Consider the following 22,078-nt stretch of genomic DNA (forward strand, 5'->3'; position numbering starts at 1 on the left):
CAGGCCTATCTCTGCTCTTGGAATGCAAGACATTATTTGTGATCTTGTCACATAAATTTGGAAACAATGTCCATGCTAGCCTTTTTGTTTCTGGGTTTCTTGACTCAGGAACAAGAATGGAGGAGCCTGATTTTTATTCCTGGTGGCAGGAGGAGAAAGGTTGGGCTCCAGCCTCTGCAGATCAGGTTAGATGAGATTCAAACATGGCAAGTGAAATCACCATGCCCCTGCCCAGGAGAATAGGAGGTCCTGGGCAGATTTACTGAGGGTAAAATGCAAGACCAGATTCCAGTCGTATTGTGTTTAAGGAGATGTGGGAACCACTGGGGCAGCTCGTTCAATCATTCACTCAGTCATTCCAATATATTGATATTTGGTTCTGGCTCTGTGGCTCTCTTTCATTTAAGTCGACTCTATCCATCACCTCAACTACATAGAACAATACAAATTAAAGGCAGCATCCACATTTTCATCCACTATCTCATCCAGATCTTTTAAAAACTCTGTGGAGAGGAGGGTGGGGTCTACTGGCCCATTTTAAGGTGAGGAGCTGAGACTTGGGGAGAAAAAGTCATTTGCCCGAGCTGCATGGTGGTGAACTAGGACTCATAAACAGACCAGTAGACTCTAGAGTCACACAGACTGGCCTGATCACAGGAGGTTACTCTGCTGACCCTCTGTCCTCAGTAACTCCAGGATTATGGTGCCCACCTCACTGCCTGGACCCTGGTCAATGCTAAGGCCAGCAGCTGGCACTATTATTAGGAAGTAAGGAACTTTGAATCCAGCATCCCTGGGTTACAATCCTGCTCTGCTTCTAAACAGCTAGGTCCATCAGGCAAACCATTTGACCTGCTGGGCTATCCCCTCATCTGCCAAGTTGAGTATAATAACGTCTGCCTTACCGGGTTATGGTGAGGACCACACGAGTGCAGAGATCTCCAAAGCGGAGTGTGCATACTCTCAGGTGGGATGCAGGAAGAATATCAGAGTTTTGATCTCTAGTTTACTTAACTTCAAAATAAAAAAGAAAATTAAACTTTACTTATATTTAATGTATGTATAGACACTTGACACCCATATTTTATCTGTGTGTCAGCTCTTTTCTTTCTTTTACAATACAGATTAGCTGCTCACACACCCACATCTATTCATTTGCTTTGAGCAAATTGCCTGGTGTGGCAATTTATGTATGCTCAGGTAAATGGATTTAGGGATTGTAATAACCAGTTTCTAAGCAGACTTATAAAATGGAAGTGTGACTTTAAAAAAAATATCCTGCTGTAAGAATCTATTTTAAAACATGCTAAGAAGGTAAGTATAAGTGAGCACCCAAAAAAATGACAGAACTTACCTTCCTTCTATCTTGTTAAGGTTTCCTCTTGGGCTGCACCATGACATGTAAAGAAAATAATAATTTAATCTGAGAGGACAGAACACTGCCCCTCACCCATTCAAAGGAAATTATCATAAAATGATTTGTAATATGGATTTACAACAATTACTATTAATGACAACTTCTTTCTCTATGTTTAACTTGTGCTTAGAGATTTTAACTAGTAATAGATCAAGGCCACCACAGTTAGCAAGACATCAGATATTATTTATTTGAAGTTAGTTTCGTTCATTCAGAATTTCTTATTTTGTGTACGTTTTATAAGGTACTCAAAAAGCACCATCTGACAGTGTATAAGTAACTAATAAACTGTAATTATATTGATGATATATGCTTAACATCATTTTTGTTGGTGGGGTGTACAATTTAAAAATCACGGAGATCCCTGAGCTAATGTAAAGTCATTAATTCAAAAACTGCCATGCAGTAGATGTTCAATAAAAAGCAACTAGTATTATCAACAACTTTCCATTTATTGAGTACATGCCACATATGATTATTTTTCAACTTAAAATAACTTTATTAAGGGAAATTTCAAACACCTGAAACATAAGAATGGGTTTATGAACTCATTATATACCTTTACCCAACTTTGACAGTTATCATTTTTCCAACCTTACTTTATCTCTTCCCCTACTTATTTTGCTACAATATGTTAAAGCAAAGTCCACATCATTTCACCCGCAAATAGTTCTGTATGAACTTCTAACTAATAAGGGCTTTTTGTTTAACCACCTCACCATTATCACACCCAAACAGTCATTAGCAATTCTTCAATAGCAACTTCCAGGTGGGCTCCGTGGTAAGGAATCCATCTACCAAAGCAGGAGATGCAGGTTTCGTCCCTGGGCCGGGAAGACCCCTTGGATCTTCAGCGGCAACCCACTCCAGTATTCTCACCTTGAAAATTCTGTGGACAGAGGAGCCTGGAGGGTCACAGCCCCCAGGACCACGAAGGCTGGGACTTGCCGAGCAACTGAGCTCAGCGCTGAGCACAGGGCAGACCGCGCACTGGACAGTCTACTGTCCTCTGAGGCCGCAGATGTGATCGGACCCCTCCAGCATCCCTCTGCCTCCCCCATGGCCGCATCCACGCTCCTCCCAGAGGCCAGAACCCACAGCACGACCGCCCCTGCCTGCCCCTCCTCTCTGCCCCCCAGTGCTGTCACTCGGGCGCCTTCTCCAGTGCCTTGATCAGCGTCCTCAGCCCCTCCCCACTCAACACCCTCCCACTTGTTGCTCCCTCTGAATCGCCTGTCCACCTGCTCCCCCGTCTGCTCCTTCGCAGCCTTCAGGCCTCAGCTCTAAGATCCACTCTGCCCTAAGCAGGCCCCAGTTGACTGCTTTCTTCCTCCATCAAGTAACGTTCGTGTGTTTCACACCACTCATCACAAAGTCTAGGTCTGTGCCTGTCTTCTTCATTTGACTAGGAGGAACAGTCTTTGATAGTCACTTTTTTTTTTTTTCCTTTCCATCCTGAAGTTGAGCTCAGCTCAGTGCTGGGCAGAAGGTAGCAGCCAGCACATCATAGAAAGACTGAAAGGAGTGAAGCCCTGATCATGCCTGGCCTCCTCTTCCATTCCTACCTCCTCTTCCAGCATCTGTGCTTCCTGCTCCTTCAGCCTGCAAAGTCTTCCTCTTCCCTCTCAAGCTGCCCCCTGTCCTTCCACAGCACATCCTACCCAACCTTCAGCTTCACTGTGACCTCCTCTCAGAAGCCCAGGCTGCCTCTGTGCCCGCTCACTTCCATCACCCATCCATCGGATCATTCATGTTTCTCTCACCCTCACCACGCTCTGTGCCCCTTGAGAACTGAGATGGTTCAATTTATGTGTCACCTCAACTGAACTAAGTTGCTGATAAAACATTATTCCTGGGTGTGTCTGTGAGGGTGTTTTCAGAAGACATTAGTGTTTGAATCTGCAGACTGAAAGAAGATCTTCCCTCACCAATGCAGGGGGAATCATCCAATTGACTGAGGGCCCAACCAGAACAAAAAGTCAGAGGAAGGACAAATATACTCTCCCTTCTTGAGTCCAAACATTCATCATCATCTGCCATTGGACATTGGCTCTCCTGGCTCTTGGGCCTTTGGGTTTGAACCAGAACTATACCACTGGCTTTCCCGGGAGTCCAGCTTACAAGTGGCAGATTGTGGGACTTCTCTGCCTCCGTAATCGCATGAATCGATCCCTCACCATAGATATTTTCATGGATGTCCATACATATCCTAATGGCTCTGTTCCTCTCAAGGACCCTGACTAATACAAGAACTAAGACTGTCCTGTACAGTGTCTGGAGCTCAGTGCCTAGCCATAAGGATTTGAGGGCTGTAGAAATGAATCAGACGAGTAGGAAGGTACAGTTAAGCCTGAAGGACCAGGAAATAGAGAGTAAAGTGAAGGGGATCAGTGGGTCTTGAGGACATAAGAGGATGTCACACCAGGAAGGTTTGGATCAGTAGAGGAGATCTAAGACCCTGAACAAGTAATAAGGTCCTGGGTTTCCATTTAAGGAGATGCCAAGTATGATCTCAGGGTGATGACAACCTTTTAAGTAAATATAGAATAATCCAAATATAAGCTCCACTAGGAAACACCTTCCTGGGATGGGGTCGGGGGGACTTTGATCTCTACCATTCACTGCTATATCTGTGCCTTCCATATAGTAGGCGCTCAATGAAGATTTCTCGGACAAATAAATGAATGCATAAAAAATCACGGCTGGTTGAAGAAAAGGCAGAGATGTGAATTGAATATGAATAGAGACATGAAAGCAGCTCTTTTCTCACCACCACTGAGAACCACCTAAGGGAAAAAACTCAAACCTGCCAATCCTGTGATGACCAGTACCAGGCCTATCTCATGTAATCTTGTCTTCTCAATGCCCAGCGGAGGCTGGCACCTGATAGCACTCAGTAAATCACTGTGGAACAAATGATTCTTTCTGTGAAATGGAGGCTAATATTACCTAGCTTGAAATGAATTAGGATTCTCAACATTCTGCATGTCTTCAGTGAAAATTCCATATTAGTTTAGTTTCTAAGACTTTTTTAGCCCTGTTTTTAAGACTGTTGAATCAATTCCAACTTATCAATCAAGGTTAGATTTGTCACTGGAGCATCTGCTTGCCAACATGAGCATGCTCACGTTTTGTTAAGCTTTCTGTTTTCACTAGCCTGACATACTAGCACATGCCAGGCTGTCTCCAGATCATGATATTGTCATAAATGGGCCACCAGTGTCTTGGGAGCTACTGGTAGGTTGTCTCTGGGAAAAAAAGGAGTTCTGAAGACAAACAGATTTTACAAATCCAGTATTGAGCAGAGAGTTCTTTAATTCAGGATTGCTCAGGACCTTTGTTAAACTAATATGAAGTAGTGATCCCCTGGAAGAGGGTCTCAAAAGGTGGTGACTCCCACAGTCTTTATTGCTTAAAATCCTATTTTTTTAGATATCTGATGAGACACCCAAAGGATTCCTGTTCCACCGTTTTAGAAATGCTATATTCAAGAATAGCAAATCATGAGGATTTTTGCATGTTTCGAACTACTTACTTTGCTAAAATGATTGGTCTACCATAATGGAGGAAGGTGCACAAGCTCATTTATACTCCCTCATCCAGTCCTCTTAAGAGTAGACGCACCAGAATCAGAAGAGATTGGGTTTTGCTGTGAGCTTGACTTAGTACAACCTTCAGCTCTGTCACTTAGGAGCTGTGTAAAGTTCTGCAGATCAATCATCTCAGCCTCAGTCTTCTCATCCATAAAAATGAGAACAGTCACACCATAGAGAGACTACAGAACCATGGGAGGGGAGGATGTCTCTGAAAGGCCATAGCAAGGTCTGACACATAGCAGGTGAAATGTCATTCATTAAGTGTCAGGCACTGATCAAATCAGTGCAGACAAGGACTACAGCCATGAAGTTAAAAGATACTTGTTCCCTGGAAGGAAAGCTATGACAAATATTGACAGCACATTAAAAAGCAGAGGCATCACTTTGCTGACAAAGGTCCATGTAGTCAAAGATATGGTTTTTCCAGTAGTCATGTACAGATGTGAGAGTTGGACCATAAAGAAGGCTGAATGCTGAGGAATTGATGCTTTTGAATTGTGGTGCTGGAGAAGACTCGAGAGTACCTTGGACTGCAAGATCAAATCACTCAATCCTAAAGGAAATCAACCCTGAATATTCATTGGAAGGACTGATGCTGAAGCTGAAGCTCCAATACTTTGGCCACCTGATGCAAAGAGACCACTCATTGGAAAAGACCCTGATGCTGGGAAAAATTGAAGTCAAAAGGAGAAGAGGGTGGCAGAGGATGAGATGGTTAGACAGCATCACCAACTCAATGGACATGAACTTGAGCCAACTCTGGGAGATAGTGAAGGACAGGGAAGCCTGGTGCACTGCAGTCCACGGGGTCGCAAAGAGTCAGACACAACTTAGCCACTGAACAATAGCAGGCACTGTTAGAGAATCTGAGGCTGGAGTTATAAGCCAAACAGAGAAAAGTTCCTGCCCTTAGGAGACTCTAGCCCAGAAGAGCAAGAGTGAAACTTCTACAGAGTCTGGCTCCCCAGCTGACTCCAAGGGACAGCAGGGTGGGCACCAGAACCCCAGGGCAGCAGCAGGCACCACTCAGGGGAAGTCTGTTGCCAGGCTCCTGGTGAAGGTGCAGAGGCCATGAGCTGTCCTGTTACCGAGATCTGCCTCTGCTCCGTGGCTGCGTACCCACCAGGGGAGCGGCCCTCCTCCTCCCCAATGTGATGGAAACACACAGCCGCAGGGCGCCGGTGAGGCCGCACACCCGAGAGCACTTGGCAGCCCCACGGTCAAAGCCAAAGACACAAAAGGAGACTGGTCAGGTCAAACCCGTCTCCTCACCTGAATTATAAGATGAGCTCATGCTTGATGCTGGAGACTGATGCCATGAAAACCCGGGGGTGGCACAGACAGACCAGAGGCCAGGAGCTCTGTTGATTCTGAAAAGACTCATACAGCTTTTGGAGACTGGTGGCACACGCCCCAGCGAGCAGCTGCTCGGTGCCCTGTTTTGCTCTTCTGTCTCCAAAGGATGGTGCTAAATGATCCCCTGGGCTGCCTGCATCTTCTCCATCACCTGGCTACCTGGGAGATGGAGCAGTTGGTCTCTAACTGCTTGCTTTTCTTCCTCTGTCTGCGCCCCGCACCCCCCACTGTAGCTCGCCTACCGACATTAAGCATTTCATTGTGCATGCCACAATTCACCCTGCCCAGGGCACAGGCAGGGGTTTCCAGCTTCTTCACTTTGCAAATCGAGTGCACACCAACTCCTGCCCTGCCCACTTCGTGAATCATACAGTTCAACACATCCTCCTGATTAGATCATGTTTAAGCCTTGAGAGGGAGATCCTAGCAAGCTCAAGAAGAAGGCAAAATATTTCGTTTATACCAAATGACAAATACAACTGCGTGTGCTTCCTTTGTGTATCAATTAGCAGCATACGGTGAGAGTGAAACGCACTAATAAAGTTATAAAGGAATATAAGGGTTAGGGAGACGATCGCTTCCTCATGGGCTCAGGCAGAAGCGTCTGCTGCTAACACTGCAATTTTCAAACAGATTGTCTGAACACCTGCAGACATTCAAAGACCCTCCTACTCTCAAGTGCTCTCCTTCGTGTCTCTTTCAACAAATCAGCCTAATTCAAGGAGAGGTACCGTGCTTGGGTTAGAGAAGATACGTGACAAACAAGCTTCATCTCCCTCGCCGACCCCGACCAGTTGGACTGCCTGGAGTGCAGTGTTGAGAAGGGTTCTGAAGCTGCACTGGGCTCAGTGGGATCGAGGACAGATTAGTTGTAGTTTGCCTTGCGAAGGGCACGGGGCAAGGAAGATGACTGCACACGTTTGGCCTTTCAGCTGGGAAACAGTCGTAACAGAGGGATTGAAAGTGGTGTGGTCTTGGGGACGTCATTCACTGTCCTCAGCCTCAGTTTCCTGGCTGTAACATCAAGATGTTGATATTTCCTTTATAGGGTCATAGTGAAGATCACATCCAGTGAAGTGTATAGAACTGCTTTGGGAGCCCCAATGTATTTACAAACAGAACCCCAATGTATTATAACTGCAAACATTTCTATACTCAAATAACTGAGTGTATGTGCGTGTGTTCGCTTTTCTAACACTCTAGGGAAGGGTGTGTCAGCCTCAGCACTGTTGACAATCTGCACTGGATTGCTCCTAACTGTGGGGGCTGCTCTGTGCATTGCAGAACCTTTAGTAGCATCGCTGGCCTCAATTCCCTAGATGCCAGCAGCAGTTCCCAGTGATCAGAATGTCAGTCAAAGATACTCCAGACGTTGCCAAGTGTCCAATGGGTATGGAAGTGCCCCAGAATCATGGGTCTAGGTCAGTCGCTTTCCCCTCTGGCTGCACATCAGACTCACCTGGAGGGTTTTTAAAACTGTGTCAACACCAGTTTTCAAGCTCCAAAGAACAGATTTTTATTTAATTGACCAGAGCAGGTGGGAGGCCAGCGTCTATCCCCTGATGATTCTAACACTCATCGCAGAGTTGAGGATCTCTCAGAAAGCTGTATGGATTCCTTTCTGAGATAATGCAGGCTCTTCTCTCCTGCAAGCAAGAGGCCTCCCCACCTTTAAGGTAAAGGCCAAGGGCCCTCCCAGGGCAAAATCAGGCAGAGAGTTCCCCACACCCCAACCCAATATGCAATTTCCTTCCTCCATTCAATCACAAAAGTTCCAGTTTTTAATGAGCATATGAACAATTTGTCCTTTAACAGACGACGGAAGAGTGATGAAGGAGATAGTTAAACGTGATGGATATCCATGCTCGTCCATCTTACAGCAACTTTTCAGAGACAATGAAAGCCCTAAGATGCCTTTGATAAAATGGGACTAGACAGAAACATAACAAGTAACATATGACTGGGTACAAATGGTAAAATTAAAGGCAAACATTGTTGATGAGCTCACTAGACCCTGAAGTATTGGAGCACAATATTAGCCTTGGTGGAAAATAACTACATTGAAATATGTCCTTCTTGCTACACAGCTTTCTTAAGGCTCTGGAAGCATTCTGTCTCTCTCAGAGTCTTGCTCTCTGTCACAAAGCATTTTCAATAGAATGAACAAAGCAGAGAGTTTGGGAATGAAAGAGAAGGATAATTGAAGTCTTGCCTTGATCTATTGTTACAACTGAATAGGCTGAGAGACAAATACTTGGTCCCTGCAGAGACTCTCCCAGAAGCCCTTCACCTCCTGGGGCTGGCAGAGCAGCCAGTCAATCAGCAACACTCACGGAACACCCACCACAGATAAGTCACCGCACTAAACTCTCTGGGGAATACTAAGATGGATAAGACACTGATCCTGTCCTCCAGGTGTTTGTAGTCTAGTTAGGGACCTATAAAAACATGATCAACAATACTGAATAGCCTGAGTTCAACTCCAAATGAGAGTCCAGACAGAAATACTGAGCTGGGAGATTTCAGACAAAGCTAAGTGGAAATTTGACATGAAGACAGAGCAGCCCTCTGAAACTCAGGCATCATTTCTTAGAACTGGTATACAAGAGGGCTGTTGGTCTCCAGATACGTAAGGGAGCTGTGCAAAAAAAACAGGAAGTCCTGGCCCTTCACCATGGGACAGACATAGTTTCCAGGGTAGATCTCTGTTTTCCAGCAGAAGAAAACAGGACCTCAGCATGAAGCAAGGATGTTGCAAGGCTGGCCAGCTCTGGGCAGAGAGGAGTGAGATTGCAAGTGGGCCTGTGTGGAACACCCTCTGGGGACTCCTGGACACACTCAAGTATTGATTAGGAATCTGTCAGCACACATCTTCATTCTCAGGGGGTAGGGAGCCCTGTGATACCAGTGGGAGAACAGAAGGGATGGGCAGCTAGGCAGAAAACAGGCAGACTTGAACATCAGGAGAGAAGCCTGTTTTGAGTATGTCTAATTGCAAAACTACGTGTGAGGCAAGCGATGCTATAAATAATCAGCACTATCGGGGCTGAGATAACACATCACTCTGGCCAAGAGCCTGAAATCTCCCTTGACCAAGATGCGCTGCTCTTGAAGTGGCATTTAACCCCAGCGGCCTCAGGAAGCCTGATTCAGCAGCTTCTGTGCCAGTGAGGCCTCGCCTGGGCCATGTGAGGCACGGGGTGGGACTTCAGAACAGCTGCTGTTAATCCACGGCCTCATCCAAGCCCCCTCCACTCCCTCCTTGCAGCCAATGTCCTCGCCCCTAGAGCCTCTGCGCCACCTGGCAGCAGAGTGTCTTTTATAGCTGCAAGGGACCATGACGCTGCCCTGCCCCCTCTCCCATGAAAAAAATCCAAACTTCCTCCCATGTCCACTGGACTCACAGGATCCACCAAGTCTGCTCCCCAGACTCATTCCCCAGCTTTCTTTGTCTGGCTAACTTCACTTCAGTGACAAGGGCTTGGTCCTGGACCTACGACATTCCTAACTCATTTCACGCCCCGGGGCCTTTGCACTTGCTGCCAAGACACCATTCTCCATATATTTGCAGGTTTGTTCCACGTCTTCGTTCAGGTCTCTGCTCCCCTATTATGTCCCCAGAGAGCGCCTCCTGCCCTAAGAGAGCGTCTACCCCAATACTTAGGAAAACACCTCCATGTAGCACACCACAAGTATGGATTAAATGAAAGAATGAACACTCCCTCCCTGACTACCAGGCACACTTCTGAGCACCCTAGACCCCTTTTGAAGACCTAGGTTTGGAAGTCACTAGCAGGTACTTCACGATTACAAAGTCCCCAAGACTAACTACATGGTCCTCTTCTGTTTGTCACCCTTACATCACCTGATATATCTGTCCCCACTGGATCCCAACATGCATCGACACTGCTGACTTACTATTTTATTGACTTAGTTTTGCTTCTCTCAGCCCACAAGAATTATCAGCCTCCTGAGACAAGGATTGTACCTGATTTGTTTACTGTTATAACCCTAATGTCAGGCAAAGAATAGGTGTTCAGTAATTTTTTCTTGGATATCCATCCAGCTAGGCCAGGATTTTCTTGCACCTATATTTTGCTGGTTATTTTCACCCCAGGGCAAAATCTTACATTTACTAAATAGATTAGATATCACTGCACTAGATTCAACTGCTCATTCTGGTCTACTGGGATCTTTGTGATCCTGATTCTGTCATTCAGTATAACACTGTTTTTGCCTGTCTGCAGAAACTTTATAAAGCTATTACCCACATCGTTTTCAAGGCAGAGATGGCAGTGGTGGACAAGTGGGCAAGCCCCTCAGTCCTCTGGCCTCCTCACTGTCCTTGCTGACCAAGCTGGGAAAGTCAGGGCCCAGCCTCCTCTGTTCAATTCAGTCACACAGTCGTGTCCATCTCTTTGCAGCCCCATGGACTGGAGCACACCAGGCTTCCCTGTCCATCACCAACTCTCGGACTTTTCCCAGTTAGGCAGTGATGCCATCTAACCTCATCCTCTGTTGTCCCCTTCTTCTCCTGCCTTCAATCTTTCCCAGCATCAGGGGTCTTTTTCAATAAGTCAGCTCTTCACATCAGATGGCCAGAGTATTGGAACTTCAGCTTCAGCACCAGTCCTTCCAATGAATATTCAGGACTGATTTCCTTTAGGATGGACTGGTTTGATCTCCTTGCTGTCCAAGGAACTCTCAAGAGTCTTCAGCCTCCTCTACCCACACCCCAAAAAGAGGAATACAGAACAGACCCCAAGTACAAGAAGAGGCTGGACCACATTCTGAACCCTACCTTCTCCACTTTCTTCTTTGTAAATCTTGGCCACGGCAATTCTCTTTGCCTCCTTGCATCTGATTTTCTTTTTTTCTGGTACATAAGACAATAATTCCTACCCCCAGAGCTGTTTCGAGGACTGAACACAGCAACAAAGTACCCAGTACCACCCCAGGCATTTGATGAATGCATTAACTGTGTGTGTTTAAACAACAAACAACTCCTAGCACGCCAAATTTGGAACTGAGAGAGGAGAATGAAACCCAGATATTTCACTGAATCTTTTCAAGCCAATGGAAAAAAAAAATCAGTACAGGTAAAAATCAGTTGCCAGTCAGAGGTCATGCGGACAGTTGTGGTCTTGTTTAGCCTTCCAGTTAAAGTCCCCATGCATCCATGAACTTGAAGACACGGGACGGTGGGGCTCACACGGGGGCAGCAGGAGGTATGCAGGGACACGGGTCCCTACATGGACCCTGGATGGCAGACGGCAGGCGCGGGGCTCCACTCGCTCCCACGCCGCCTTCCTGGAGCACTGAAGCAGCATGCGCATCCAGCTGGCAGTTTTGCATCTACCTCACGCTCATTTAAATAATGGGGCAAACTATAAAGATGGGGAGATAATCATAAAAAGCTCAGGGAAAGTATGCAAATAGAAAGCTCAACAAAATTCAGAGGAGGCTGGGAGAACAAAGATAATCAAGAGCATTATCAACCTGCCCCAGGTGTGCAGGCACTGGGAGCCCGAGGGGAGTACATGCCAGGAGGGGAGGGGCCAGCCCCCACCACTGCACCCTGAATCTGTACCCATTTTTATCTATGAACTTGCTCTCTCTCTCTCTCGAGCTCCTGAAAATCCTAGAAGATGGAGTTCAAGTGCATTTAAGAATGGAGGAAAGTGGAAGTTAGATGTTTGCAGTGATGTCTTTCTTGACCCTGGTCCCCAAACACCTTCACCCTGATGAGAAAACCAGAGATGCAGCATCATGATGCCAGCGTCATCACCCCTCAGCTCAAAAACCTCAGTGGCTGTCGCCTCACTCAAAATAAAGACAACCCCCCCCCAAGGCCTCTGAAGACACCCCCAGCCCTCTCACTTCACTCTGCCTCCTTCCCCCTCTCCCCCCACAGCCACACCGTGCTTCTTTCAAATCCTTGGACACACGTGGGGCTCTCATTTTAGGCCTTTGCCCACTCTCCCTCCCCACCTTCAACCTCAGCTGGAAGGTCTCAGTCACATGGAGACTTGTCTACCCAGCCCTTCTCCTTGACTCTCCCTCTGCCTTCTTTGTGATAAATAAATGAATGAATTCATTTTCAAAAGTTCTTAAAGCTCTAATGCTTGGTGATTAGTGGTTTTCTCTTTATAGTTCATTTTATTCTTCCTACTGCCCAAGTTGGACTCATCTGCCTCCATCAAGCACCTACTCAGCACCTTCTGGGTGCTGAGCCCTAAAAATAGTTAAAATGTAGTATCTGCCCATAAAAATCACATCCTTTAAAAGGTTCTGTGAATTCCTTCATGGTCCAGTGGCGAGGACTCTGTGATTCCACTGCAGGGTCATGGGTTGGATCCCTTGTTGGGGAACAAAGATCCATACACTGCATTGCATGCCCCCACCAAAAAAATAAACAACAAAACAAAAAGTTCATCTATAAGAAACAACTTCAGTCTTTTATCTGATTATATCTCAGATTATATCTTTCTAAAACTAAGCAGTAGGTACATTTTTCCATCCTTAGTGCCCAAAGAATTGTTCACTTTTCCTCCCCATGGGCTTGCATTTTTGTAACTAGAAATCTGGATATTTTGTTCAGACTTGTCATTGAAGTATTTCCTGCTTCTCCATTATCCATGAGCTTTTATCCAGTTACTGGACATACAGCATCCTATCCTGCCTCCAACAGAAAACACCCCCATGGCCACAAATCCAACAGCCATCTTGAATTTCAGGAACTTCGACCTCCATAGCCTGAGTGTCGTTATTTACCCACTTTGTACGGAGCTTCCCTGATAGCTCAGATGGTAAAGCATCTGCCTACAAAGCAGGAGACCCAGATTCGATCCCTGGGTTGGGAAGATTCCTTGGAGAAGGAAATGTTAACCCACTCCAGTATTCTTGCCTGAAAAATCCCATGGACTGAGGATCCTGGTAGGCTACAGTCCATGGGGTCACAAAGAGTCAGACACAACTGAGTCACTTCACTTCACTTCACTTCATGGCAGATCACTTGCCTTTTCAGATCCTGGAGAGCTTTCTTTTATGAATAGCTTTAACCATAACTTCCTTGTTTTCCCTTAATTAACAGTTTTTCCCCTATGTCTAATATGCTTTTATTGTCTCCAACGGGACTCTTCTTCATCCTTAGAGATTCAATCTGTAATATAAGAAAATCTATTCCCATAGGTCATTCCATCAACAGTAAAGGAGAAAACTCTATGACAACATAGGCTGAAAGACATTTGATAAACTCTTGCAGCCATTTATAATATATACTCTAAAGTAAGAATCAAGAGGAAACATTTAAATATGACAAATACTTTTTAACAGAAGTTACTAACAAATTTTAAAATAAGAAAAAATTTCCATAAAACTAGACAGTGGATAGAGAAGCCCACCATCACTAATAAATTGGTCGGCATGGTCTAAGTGGTTCTAACCAATGCAATAAGATAAGAATACTAAATAATGGGCCTAAAGCTAGGAAAGAAGTGGTAAAACTCTTTCTTTGAATGATGATTTGATATTATATCTATAATACCTACATAAGCTATTTTTAAAAATTCTAAAATTACAAGAGTATTTAATAAGATCAAGAATTTAAGAAGAATTTGAGGGGGAAATAGATTCTTTATATGCTAGCAATAAGAACCTAAAAATGGAAATACTAAAAAAAAAAAATAATTTATAAGAGAGGAAATAATTAACAAGAAAGCCATAGGACTTATATGAGTAAAACTATAAAATCTTATTGGATGACATAAAAAAGGTTCTGAACAAATGGAAAGAGAAACTAGATTCTTCATTAGGGAGATCTACTATCATAAAAGTGTCAATATTATACATATAAATATATAAAACTTAATGATGTTCCTATTAAAACATGAATAGCACTTTTCTTTCCTTTTCCTTAAAATTAAAATAATCTTCAGTTCATATAGATGAAAAAAATGCTTGAGAGCACTAAAATTTATATGTATGTATATAAAACTGAAGATGAGGTATTTGCCTTACCAGACACCAAATCACTCTAAAAAAAATCAATATATATTAGCATAAGAATAGAAAAGTTAATCGGTGGGAAAGAAGAGAGGATCCAAAAGTAGATCCCAGTAAACGTTAAGATTTTAAAACATGGCAAAAGCCATATCTCCAGTCAATGAAAGAAGAATGACTTATTTAGCAAATGGCCATGCACAAATGGCTGCTGAATTAAAAGAATGTAGAGTTGGACTATTACCTCATACCAGAAAAAAGACAGATTTACATAGATTTTTTTAAAGGTCTAGATATAAATGTTTTACAACACACACACACAAGAAAATGTGTATCTGTTCATAGTGTAAATGTGGAAGACCTTCACACCCAAATGAGAAACCCTATGTTTTAAAAGGAAAACAAAACATTTACGTTTATTCTATGTAAACCATAAACTACAAACTATATACTGTATAACTATAAACAGCAAACTATCTAAAAGTAGCTAAAAGTAACAAATTGAAAGTTAACAGAAAAACCAAAGACTTGGGAAAATATTTGCAATTCAGATGACAAATAACTGGTTAATATCTATGCTGTATAAAGAGCTCTTACAAATCGACAAAGAGAAACGATTCCACAGAAAAGATAAACAAAGCATATGAATGGGCAGTTCAGAGAAGAGCAAAGCCAAATTGCCAATAAACATATGAAAAGATATTCAAACTCACTGGTAGTCAGAGAATGACAAATTAAAATACCAATGAGTTATTTCTCTATATTCCTGCCCCAGGCAAAAATTAAAAGGAGAGTTAAGATTTATCACCGGTGGGGTTGATGGAAAAATTCCCTCAGTTATTACTGATGCAAATGTGAAGTATTTCTGAAAGTCGTATGGATATATCTATTAATATTAAAAATACACATATCCTTCAACTCAGAAATTCCATACCTCCTATTATTTTATAAAAATAAAAGCTTCAGTATCTAAAGATTTATGTTTAAGGACATTATTATAGCATTACTCAAAGAGAACAAAAATACTGAAAACAGTAAGTGTTCATCAGTAGCAATATATTAAATTATAGTAAAATCATCCCTGGTAGCTTGGTTGGCAAAGAATCCTCCCACAATGCAGGAGAACCCAGTTCAATTCCTGGGTCAGGAAGATCCCCTGGAGAAGGAATAGGCTACCCACTCCAGTATTCTGGCATAGAGAATTCCATGGACAGTATAGTCCATGGGGTTGCAAGAGTTGGACACGACTGAGTGACTTTCACTTTATAGTAAAATCATACCATTAAATATTATATCATGCAGCCAAATAAATGAAAAATAAGATTTAGAGCAATTGTTGAGATTTGAACTACTGTAGAATACAAGATACATGTAAGTATGAATAATAGAATATCATGTTTTAATAAACAAAACATTTTAAAACAAATCATATATATATATATATATATATATATGTACTGTTGTTGTTCAGTCGCTCAGCCGTGTCTGACTCTTTCTGCAACCCCATGGACTATAACCTATACAGGCTAGCTCTGTCCCTGGGATTTCCCAGCAAGAATAGTGGGGTGCGTGAAAAAGCCAGTGCAAGGACTGAAAAGAAGTGCTTCCTCAGTTCCAGGTCCAAACCACACCCCTGTTCTCAGTTAACTCATGAATATTCCTCCCTCTCTTTCCAATTTCCTCCCTTTTACCTTCACTGTCCTATATACATGGTGACTCAGCTGAAACTGAACTGAAAAGTTGATCTGTGAACTGTTCCTGCTTCTCCATTTGGCAATTGAATGAAATTTGGGCTGTCTTGGTCTCAACATCAGTTTTGTTATTGGCTGTGCAAATCCAAGTGAAAAAAGAACCTCCCTGGCCAAGACAAGGGGTCTCAGCCTGGACTAGGACCTTGGCATATGTTCAGGCCACCAATTTGGAAACAAAAGTGAGTGTATCTGTAGTTGTTGTGAATAGCACAAAATATTGAGAAAATAGTTTTCAAGTTATCAAAAATCGTTACCTGATTTAGCAAATATGTATCTGACGTTATTGATGAACAAGTGAAGTTCTGACATGTTTTCATTGTTTCACTTTTGCTCTTGTATAACACTATATCCAACCAGTCTATTCTAAAGGAAATCAGTCCTGAATATTCATTGGAAGGACTGATGCTGAAGCTGAAACTCCAATACTTTGGCCACCTGATGCAAAGAAATGACTCATTAGAAAAGACCCTGATGCTGGGAAAGATTGAAGGTGGGAGGAGAAGGTGACGATAGAAGATGAGATGGTTGGATGGCGTCACCGACTCAGTGGACATGAGTCTGAGTAAGCTCTGGGAGTTGGTGATGGACAGGGAAGCCTGGCGTGCTGCAGTCCATGGGGTTGCAAAGAGTCAGACATGACTGAGCGACTGAACTAAACTGAACTGATAACATCACCTTATTTCTTTGTTAACATAAATGAAAATATTAATCAGCAGTCATGTAGAAATATATTTGTTTGTTAACTACATCCATAGGCTGGCTAAAGATATAAGTTTGACAAAAATCAGTAAAAGCACTCTGTGAAAAATCAATTGGCCATACACCTGAAATTTACAGTAAAGAGTATTGTATATTTTCTTGTTATTTGTAAATTGTTATGCTATACATTCCATATATCAGTAACACATAAGTAATTGTACATATGTATGTATGTATACTCAAAGCTATGGCTTTTCCAGTGGTCATATATGGATGTGAGAGCTAAACCGTAAAGAAGGCTGAGAGCCAAGGAATTGATAGTTTTGAACTGTGGTGCTGGAAAAGACTCTTGGGAATCCCTTGGACTGCAAGGAGATCAAACCAGTCAGTCCTAACGGAAGTCAACCCTGAATATTCATTGGAAGGACTGATGCTGAAGCTGAAGCTCTAATACTTTGGCTACCTGATATGAAGAGCCCACTCATTGGAAAAGACCCTGATGCTGGGAAAGACTGAAGGCAAAAGGAGAAGAAGGTGGCAGAGGATGAGATGTTTAGATAGCATCACTGACTCAATGGACATCAGTTCAGTTCAGTCACTCAGTCAAATCTGACTCTTTGTGACCCCATGGACTGCAGCACATTGAAGATGGAGGGGACTGAAACTTGGACATGAACTTGTGCAAACTCATCCATAGTTCTTCAGGCACTCTATCTATCAGATCTAATCCCTTGAATCTACTTGTCACTTTCACTGTATAATCTCCAGGAGATAGTGAAGGACAGGAAAGCCTGGTGTGCTGCAGTCCATGGGGTCACACAGACACAGCTGAGTGACTGAACAACAGCAATGCATGCATGCTTGTTTTATGTATATACATACTGATTTTTTCAGAAATCTAATTTTCAAACATTTACCAGCACACCAGCAGTTGTATCACTTATCATAAGAAGCATGTGCATTTCAAAATGTATAAACAAAAGAAAAACATTAGATAATTAAATGGCACCTCCTCTGGGAAGCCCTCCCTGGTTCCTTCAGTTTCTCTCCGCTTAGTGTTCCCATAGTGTACTTCAGGTCCTCCTCTGTCAGGAACAGCTCTTACACTGTCTTGCAAAGTGTCTGGTTCCTGTAAGTCGTTCCCGGCAAGCGTGTGTGCTCAGTCACTTCAGTCAGGTCTGCCCCTTTGTGATCCTGTGGACTGTAGCCCACCAGGCTCCTCTGTCCATGGGATTCTTCAGGCAAGAATACTGGAGTGGGTTGCCACGAACTCCTCCAGGGGATCTTCCCGACCCAAGAATCGAACCCGAGCCTCCTGCGTCTCCTGCATTGCAGGTGGATTCTTAACTCTGAGCCACCAGGGAAGCCCAGATCTTCCCCTCCCAACCTGTAAGTCCCTCTGTATGGGAATGGCATCCAACCTTCTCTCTCACACTGGCCTTGCAGAGTAACTGCTCAGCACGTGAATGAAGCAATCAGTTGGAGAATCAGAATGAGGAAAGGGCACAGGACAAAGGCCCAGACCAGGTTCATGTAGAGAAATGTGGGCGAGGCTTCCTCAAAGGGCTTGACTGGAACGCCAGGAGATCAGCAGCCATGGAACCTCCTAAACGTTTGATTCTGCAGCTGAGCTCTCTTTATGGATTAATTTTACCCACAAGATTCTCAGCTCTTGGATTGTGAATATGCCCAAGGATGTTTGTCACTCTGCTTCTTCTATCTGCTTTTCTTTTTTTAACTCTCATTTTCAGGGCCCAAAAGGTACTCCGTAAATTAAGATGTAATCTCATATTCTTGGCAGGAAAATGTCCTGGCCCTCATAGCATTTTCTTATCTCTTGTTGATGGGTAAACTAAAAAACTCAGCAGGAATGCTCATCTTGCCCTCTGAGAGTCTGGGTGCAGCAGCCAATCTGGATAACCATGACAGGGAGTAGCGATAGGCTGAGAAATATATTCTCATAGTGGAAAAAAAATAAACATCTTTATTTCTCCCAGTGAAGGCATTCCACTCAGCATGGGGATGCAGAATTGAATGGGAACTTTGAGCAAGAGGTTGTCAGACAGATCTAGCCTCAAACTAGCCACTGGCCTCAGGCAGTGTAGTTGATCTTGGCAGACTTCAGCTCCCTCATCTATAAACTTGGGATTGCAGTAGTACTATGCCATTCATTGGTGGTAAGGATTAAATGTGGGCTATGGAATGTAAGCATTTGTGCACATGAAGACTTGTACACCGATGTTCAAAACAGTTTCATGTAATAGTCAAATGATAGAAGCAATCCAAACAGCCACCAACATGTGAATGGATAAACAAATTGTGCTATATTCATACAATGGAATACTACTCAGCAACAGAAAGGAATGAACTCTTGATATACATCACAATTGGAGAAGGAAATGGCAACCCACTCCAGTATTCTTGCCTGGGAAATCCCATGGACAGAGGAGCCTGGTGGGCTACAGTCCGTGGGGTTGCAAAGTGTCAGACCCGAATGAAGTGACTTAGCACACACTAGAAAAGTCAAATTTGGTGACAGAAAGCATATGGATGGTTGTGTGGAGACAGAACTAGGGGTCGGGGACAAGAGACTTAGGGAAGGATTAGAAAGGGGCCAAAGGAAACTTACTGGGAGTGATGGATATGCTATTTGTGATAATGGTTTAATGGGTATATTCATATGTCATAATTTATCAAATTGTTCACATGTCAATTATAACTCAGTAAAGCAGTTAAAACTATATGAGATAACAGATGTAAGTAAAGCAATCTTTAGTAAAGAAATGGTGGTTTTCACAACGAAGACAATGGTGAAGATAAAGTTGATAGTGCCATTAATGGCATTATTCCCGCAGCTGTGCCTCTTGGGAGGGAATAGAGCCTCTTTCTTACATCCTTGGAACATACACACTCCTTTGTCTTCCTCCATTAATCGCTCTGACCACCGAAGACCCAGAATAATCCTCACTCCCTCAGTTTCCCCGAAAGTCATTCCCTTCTGTGACTGTCGACCTTCACTTTAGCTCAAAACCTTTCTCTTCACTGAACACCAACAGAGAGCCTTGATTTTGAGTTCAAGCAGACATGGGCTAAAATTGGCTTTCTCACTTCCTGACTTGATCAAGCCTCAGCTTTCTCATCTATAAACTGGGGATGGTAATAACAGATATATAGCTGGCATGCTCAGAGGAGATAGTGTGAGTAAGACTTGAGACTCACAGAGAATAAACATCCAATTACTCTTCCTTCCCTGAGTTCCAAAAAAAAAAATAAAATTGAGACATGAGACAAGAGACTGGCAGATGGGAGCTCCCATAGACCCTCTATCCCAGACAAGCCTAAACTAGAAGATGCCACTGAAGGTGAAAGCAAACCATAGTCTTAATCCTAAACCTCACATTTAAAGACTTATTCACATAGTAATGGCAACACCGAACTCAGTCCCCCAACATGAGGACATGAGAGGGTGTTTATAAATAGGAAAGAATGGAGGGATTTTGCTCTCTGTACACAGCTGACTCCCAGTAGAGAAGAGTGGGTGGTGGTCCTGAGCCCAGAATGTCAAGTTTATTATTCTTAGGTTGTACAGCAGGTGAGTCTCTTCTCTCTCACCCTGCAATAGTGTGGGATGAGCCGAGGGCCAGAGAGAAACCAGGGGAGTTTCCAACAGGAGTAAGCAATGAACATTCTCCCTTTAAAATACTACTTTTGTGCATTATTGCATGAGCAGGACTACCCCTTTCTCAACTATATTATATCATAATGGCTGAGCACACAGAAAACCACAGTAAACACTCTGGTCATAAGTAATGAAATCATCATTTTTGGAAGACAACATGGGGAAAAGGACCTCCTCAGGGCCGCAGCCCTCTCTAAGTCTCCTCTGCCCACATTCCTTCAGGGTCACAGAACTCACCATATCTCAGAGCAATTCACAACCCAGATTGCAACCACTGGCCTAACATCATATAAATATGACCCATGACTTCTGGCTCAGTATTAAATGAGATTGTGTCATCTTACACATGGAATCCCTTCAAGGAGCTGAAAAAAGTTATCCATATAACCTCTAAGTCTTCTTGGTAGAAGATAACCCATCCTCCATTTCTAAATTCTTTCCCACATATCATGGTTTCACGAAACTCTTGACCCTCCTAATTCTCCTTTAGTGGACACACTCCAAACTGTCAATGACCTTCTTAAAATGTGCCACCTTAAAAGCCACAGATGCAGTTACTCAATCAATCTGATAATCACTAGTAAATGAAATCAGATTCCCTAAATGGCACAGTCTGTGGCCAGAACCACACACCTCCTACAAAAGAATCGAGCCTTCCTTCTGTGCTCTTGGCGACAGCCTGGCTCTGTTAACTCCTGTTGAACTTGTGGTCAACAAAAGCTCTAAGGTATTTATTCACATCAATTGCTGGCAAGTCAGGGTTTCCCGATCTTCTACTTGTGCTGCTGATTTTTTTTTACTTGGAATCCCACTTCTATTTCACCATGTTACAACTCACCTTTTTCAAGAGGCAGCCAATGAGAGGGGATTAGGAGCATGGGAAGTCATCAGGCAGACTTGGGTACAAGCTTTGATTTTTCTGAGCTCCCATTTTCCCATCTATAAAATAGTAGTGATGGTGCCAGTGACTTGAGATTGCTGTGAGGACAAAGTGAGACCATGCATGTAAATAGCTCAGCACAACACCTGACACAAATGAGCAAATAAATTAGTTTATTACTATGGTGAATACATAACACTATTATGAGAGGACAAAGTAAGAGGTATGCGACACTAGGTATATTCGTAATTTGAGAGGAATTTATTTTAACTAATTTAGAAATGACCTTGTACTGTGCTTAGTACACTCAGTCATGTCCAACTATTTGTGACCCCTTGGACTGTAGCCCACCAGGCTCCTCTGTCCATGGGATTCTTCAGGCCAGAATACTGGAGTGGGTTGCCATGCTCTTCTCCAGGGGACCTTCCCAACCCAGGGATCAAACCCAGGTCTCCCACATTGCAGGCAGATTCTTTACCATCTGAGCTACCAGGAAAACCCAAGGATACTGGAGTGGGTAGCCTATCCCTTCTCTGGGAGAACTTCCCAACCCAGGAATCAAAGCTGGATCTCCTGAATTGCAGATGGATTCTTTACCAGCTAAGCTACCAGGGAAGCCCAGAAATGGCCTTAGACCTAGGTTTACAAAACCACTGATATTCATTTTTAATTGAATATATTCAGCATTTTTAGTTATTC

The 22,078-nt window shown here is 43.4% G+C and overlaps 1 long non-coding RNA gene across 1 annotated transcript; it reads right to left on the bottom strand.

Moving 5' to 3' along the window:
* Positions 1–897: 897 nt before the first annotated feature.
* LOC110123983 (uncharacterized) lies at positions 898–21,473 on the bottom strand. Its single transcript, XR_002309642.2, has 3 exons — positions 21,338–21,473; positions 1,355–1,387; positions 898–1,014 (listed from the first exon to the last, which is right to left on the bottom strand). It is a non-coding gene; the product is annotated as an uncharacterized lncRNA (long non-coding RNA).
* Positions 21,474–22,078: the final 605 nt, after the last annotated feature.

The sequence above is a fragment of the Odocoileus virginianus genome, chromosome 20 (genome assembly GCF_023699985.2).
Source record: "Odocoileus virginianus isolate 20LAN1187 ecotype Illinois chromosome 20, Ovbor_1.2, whole genome shotgun sequence".
Lineage (NCBI taxonomy): Eukaryota > Metazoa > Chordata > Mammalia > Artiodactyla > Cervidae > Odocoileus > Odocoileus virginianus.